At 45.6% G+C, this 5,845-nt stretch overlaps 1 pseudogene; it reads left to right on the top strand.

The window, feature by feature from the left end:
* Positions 1-2,255, top strand: part of LOC123723943 (phosphomannomutase 2-like) — an 11,051-nt pseudogene extending 8,796 nt beyond the window's left edge.
* Positions 2,256-5,845: the final 3,590 nt, after the last annotated feature.

Genomic DNA, 5,845 nt, shown 5'->3' with positions numbered 1-5,845 from the left:
CCACCGTGTTGTAGCTTCATAACGACCACCGTGTTGTAGCTTCATAACGACCACCGTGTTGTAGCTTCATAACGACCACCGTGTTGTAGCTTCATAACGACCACCGTGTTGTAGCTTCATAACGACCACCGTGTTGTAGCTTCATAACGACCACCGTGTTGTAGCTTCATAACGACCACCGTGTTGTAGCTTCATAACGACCACCGTGTTGTAGCTTCATAACGACCACCGTGTTGTAGCTTCATAACGACCACCGTGTTGTAGCTTCATAACGACCACCGTGTTGTAGCTTCATAACGACCACCGTGTTGTAGCTTCATAACGACCACCGTGTTGTCTTCATAACGACCACCGTGTTGTAGCTTCATAACGACCACCGTGTTGTAGCTTCATAACGACCACCGTGTTGTAGCTTCATAACGACCACCGTGTTGTAGCTTCATAACGACCACCGTGTTATAGCTTCATAACGACCACCGTGTTATAACGACCACCGTGTTATAGCGACCACCGTGTTATAGCGACCACCGTGTTATAACGACCACCGTGTTATAGCTTCATAGCTTCATAACGACCACCGTGTTATGGCTTCATAACGACCACCGTGTTATGGCTTCATAACGACCACCGTGTTGTAGCTTCATAACGACCACCGTGTTGTAGCTTCATAACGACCACCGTGTTGTAGCTTCATAACGACCACCGTGTTATAGCTTCACAACGACCACCGTGTTATAGCTTCAAACGACCACCGTGTTATAGCTTCATAACGACCACCGTGTAATAGCTTCAACGACCACCGTGTTATAGCTTCGACCACCGTGTTATAACGACCACCGTGTTATGGCCATAACGACCACCGTGTTATAGCTTCACGACCACCGTGTTGTAGCTTCATAACGACCACCGTGTTGTAGCTTCACAACGACCACCGTGTTGTGGCTTCATAACGACCACCGTGTTGTAGCTTCATAACGACCACCGTGTTGTGGCTTCATAACGACCACCGTGTTCATAACGACCACCGTGTTGTGGCTTCATAACGACCACCGTGTTGTGGCTTCATAACGACCACCGTGTTGTGGCTTCATAACGACCACCGTGTTGTGGCTTCATAACGACCACCGTGTTGTAGCTTCATAACGACCACCGTGTTATAGCTTCTAACGACCACCGTGTTATAGCATAACGACCACCGTGTAATAGCTTCATAACGACCACCGTGTTATAACGACCACCGTGTTATAACGACCACCGTGTTATAACGACCACCGTGTTATAACGACCACCGTGTTGTAGCTTTGATATGTTAATTTTGTGCTTTAGGGAGGAAACGACCATGAGATCTATGCAGATCCCAGAACCATCGGACATGAAGTCACCTGCCCTGAAGACACACAACGGATCTGTCAGGACCTGTTCTTCAACTGATACACGTCCTGCCCTACCAAGACCTGTTCTTCACCGATACACGGCCCGTCGTCCTGCCCTACCAAGACCTGTTCTTCACCTGATACACGGCCCGTCGTCCTGCCCTACCAAGACCTGTTCTTCACCTGATACACGGCCCGTCGTCCTGCCCTACCAAGACCTGTTCTTCACCTGATACACGGCCCGTCGTCCTGCCCTACCAAGACCTGTTCTTCAGCGGATACACGGCCCGTCGTCCTGCCCTACCAAGACCTGTTCTTCACCTGATACACGGCCCGTCGTCCTGCCCTACCAAGACCTGTTCTTCAACTGATACACGTCCCGTCGTCCTGCCCTACCAAGACCTGTTCTTCACCGGATACACGGCCCGTCGTCCTGCCCTACCAAGACCTGTTCTTCACCGGATACACGGCCCGTCGTCCTGCCCTACCAAGTGATCATGTGACCATTAGGGCTTTATGGAATTTAGGCCAACGATTAATTGTCATGTCGACGGTCATTTTTCATGAACTTTAAAAAAAGAAGCTCGTACTGCATCTTTGAAAGTTATCTTGGAGTTACCCGACGCATACAACACCGCTTTGGTGACACCCCTGTTTAGTAAACGAACGGTTTTGACCGCTGGGAACTTTGGGTAATAAAGCTTCTTCCAACTGTGTCTTTCTGCACATAAAATGATTATCCACTTCATGAAAAACTGCTATTGATTAAACTATATCTGTTTGGGGTTTTAGGCTGCGTTTCTGTCTATCACTTGGTGACATCGGCTGTTTGTAAAAAGGGCTTTATAAATAAATGTGATTGAAAACCCCTCCTAAAATTAATATTAAGACTGGTATTATTATTAGTTTACGGTTATTGCCCTGGTTGAAACATGTTTTGATACAGTGTTCTCTAATGAACAGGGCCCTGGTTGAACCAGTGTTCTCTAATGAACAGGGCCCTGGTTGAACCAGTGTACTCTAATGAACAGGGCCCTGGTTGAACCAGTGTACTCTAATGAACAGGGCCCTGGTTGAACCAGTGTACTCTAATGAACAGTGCCCTGGTTGATACAGTGTACTCTAATGAACAGGGCCCTGGTTGAACCAGTGTACTCTAATGAACAGGGCCCTGGTTGAACCAGTGTTCTCTAATGAACAGGGCCCTGGTTGAACCAGTGTTCTCTAATGAACAGGGCCCTGGTTGAACCAGTGTACTCTAATGAACAGGGCCCTGGTTGAACCAGTGTACTCTAATGAACAGGGCCCTGGTTGAACCAGTGTTCTCTAATGAACAGGGCCCTGGTTGAACCAGTGTACTCTAATGAACAGGGCCCTGGTTGAACCAGTGTACTCTAATGAACAGGGCCCTGGTTGAACCAGTGTACTCTAATGAACAGGGCCCTGGTTGAACCAGTGTTCTCTAATGAACAGGGCCCTGGTTGAACCAGTGTACTCTAATGAACAGGGCCCTGGTTGAACCAGTGTTCTCTAATGAACAGGGCCCTGGTTGAACCAGTGTACTCTAATGAACAGGGCCCTGGTTGAACCAGTGTTCTCTAATGAACAGGGCCCTGGTTGAACCAGTGTACTCTAATGAACAGGGCCCTGGTTGAACCAGTGTACTCTAATGAACAGGGCCCTGGTTGAACCAGTGTACTCTAATGACAGGGCCCTGGTTGAACCAGTGTACTCTAATGAACAGGGCCCTGGTTGAACCAGTGTACTCTAATGAACAGGGCCCTGGTTGAACCAGTGTACTCTAATGAACAGGGCCCTGGTTGAACCAGTGTACTCTAATGAACAGGGCCCTGGTTGAACCAGTGTACTCTAATGAACAGGGCCCTGGTTGAACCAGTGTTCTCTAATGAACAGGGCCCTGGTTGAACCAGTGTACTCTAATGAACAGGGCCCTGGTTGAACCAGTGTACTCTAATGAACAGGGCCCTGGTTGAACCAGTGTTCTCTAATGAACAGTGCCAATCATTGTGGATGTTGCCTGTTTTCCATGGCTTCTGGTTGGGATATGTACGTACAGTCACTGGGGACGACGTCATCGATGCACTTATTAATGAAGCCGGTGATTGTTGTGGTAAACTCAATGTTATCGACCGCCCCGATTCAGTCTTATGTAGCTACATTGGATAAAAGTAGAGACTCGGAGCTAGAAAATGGTACCTCACACACTACAGTTGAGGAAACAATGGGAAAGTAATTCTGCTTTGAAAGTCGAACTTTTAACCCCACTTTTTAGAAAATGTCCCCTGAATGTTTTTGGTAGCTACTGGAGAGCTCTTCTTCGTCTCCACCCATTCAGCATCGTCCACACCCTCTTAATCCTTAGCCCCACCCATCTCTTTAAGGATTCACACGTGAGGCCATCCGCTAAACAGAGTGAGTAGTGTAGTAAACGACCAAAGATTAAGACTAAAAGTGGTGAAAGTAGTCGCCTACGATAAGGAAAAACTCCAGGTAAAAACACTTTATCTAGTCCTATATTCTAATCTGACTTTGGTGCAGGTCATATTGTTTTTCACATTACTGTCTCTGGTAAACACACACTATATTAAATCAAAGTTTGTCGCATGATACAGAAGGTGTAAACAGTACAGTGGTAATGGTTACTTATTTAAAATCGGCATAATCCCAACTACTGTTTACGTTCTAAATGTCAGAGTAAGAACTCACCGGACAATATGAAATTTTAAACCAAGTTTATTAATCCCAAATGATCGAACGGACAAAAAAAAACACATTCGCACAGCACTGATATTTAACCCTTCGTCCTCCTACGCATCTCAACAGCCAATGCATCTCTGTTGCTAGGCAGAACCTTAGTGAGATCTGTTCTTCACCTCTAACCCCAGAGTGCTCAGTCCTCTCCAACTCACGGCTGTCATGGTGCCTGGTACCAGAGTGTCTCTCTTCTCCTCCCAGAGGATCCCTGGATGGCTAACAACAACACATCCTGACAGAATGTAAACGTTATACCCCCTCTCTCCCTCAGTGACATATCCTGACATAATGTAAACGTTATACCCCCTCTCTCCCTCAGTGACATATCCTGACATAATGTAAACGTTATACCCTGTCTCAGTGACATATCCTGACATAATGTAAACGTTATACCCCCTCTCTCCCTCAGTGACATATCCTGACATAATGTAAACATTATACCCCCTCTCTCCCTCAGTGACATATCCTGACATAATGTAAACATTATACCCTCTCTCAGTGACATGAATAAGTATATTTCATATTCTCAGAACCCAACAATGTCTTTATCTAATTATTCAATATGGCTATAAACCGTTTCTAGAGCTGAAAGCCCGTGCCTTTTATAGTTTAGTCATATTTATCTTAGCGACCTTAGAAGTGTTCACTTTGCAGGTTGACTAGCATCTATTGGGTTGCAATGTCTCATACATTGGATGGCCAAATCAACAGGAAGTACTGGCTGTAACGTCACATTAGATCAACAGGAAGTACTGGCTGTAACGTCACATTAGATCAACAGGAAGTACTGGCTCTAACGTCACATATCAACAGGAAGTACTGGCTGTAACGTCACATATCAACAGGAAGTACTGGCTGTAACGTCACATTAGATAAACAGGAAGTACTGGCTGTAACGTCACATTAGATCAACAGGAAGTACTGGCTGTAACATCACATATCAACAGGAAGTACTGGCTGTAACGTCACATTAGATATCAACAGGAAGTACTGGCTGTAACGTCACATTAGATCAACAGGAAGTACTGGCTGTAACGTCACATTAGATCGACAGGAAGTACTGGCTGTAACGTCACATTAGATATCGACAGGAAGTACTGGCTGTAACGTCACATTAGATCAACAGGAAGTACTGGCTCTACAGTGGTGGACCAGAAAGTGAGTTTCAGGCACTTAGATTAGATAACTCTACAGTTCACCCTCTTCAGCCACTGGCTGTAACATCACAGTGGAAAAACAAACTTTATAAAACATTTTTAAAAAAGTATCCCTTTAAGATAAAATCATTTGTCTATTTCCATGAATTCATCAAGGAAGAAAATATTAGAGACTAACTAGAAATGGTTAAAAAAAAGTGTATCAGTTAAAAGTTAAGACGGTTCCCTTGTGGAGGACATTAACCATCATCCTCCTGGTTCGCTGAGTGTCTGGCGGAAGGTCATAACACCTTAGAGAAGCTGTGTGTTACACCTTAGAGAAGCTGTGTGTTACACCTTAGAGAAGCTGTGTGTTACACCTTGGAGAAGCTGTGTGTTACACCTTGGAGAAGCTGTGTGTTACACCTTGGAGAAGCTGTGTGTTACACCTTGGAGAAGCTGTGTGTTACACCTTGGAGAAGCTGTGTGTTACACCTTAGAGAAGCTGTGTGTTACACCTTGGAGAAGCTGTGTGTTACACCTTAGAGAAGCTGTGTGTTA

The sequence above is a fragment of the Salmo salar genome, unplaced genomic scaffold (assembly GCF_905237065.1).
Source record: "Salmo salar unplaced genomic scaffold, Ssal_v3.1, whole genome shotgun sequence".
Taxonomy (NCBI): domain Eukaryota; kingdom Metazoa; phylum Chordata; class Actinopteri; order Salmoniformes; family Salmonidae; genus Salmo; species Salmo salar.
This window is presented reverse-complemented; position numbering and strand designations above follow the sequence as displayed.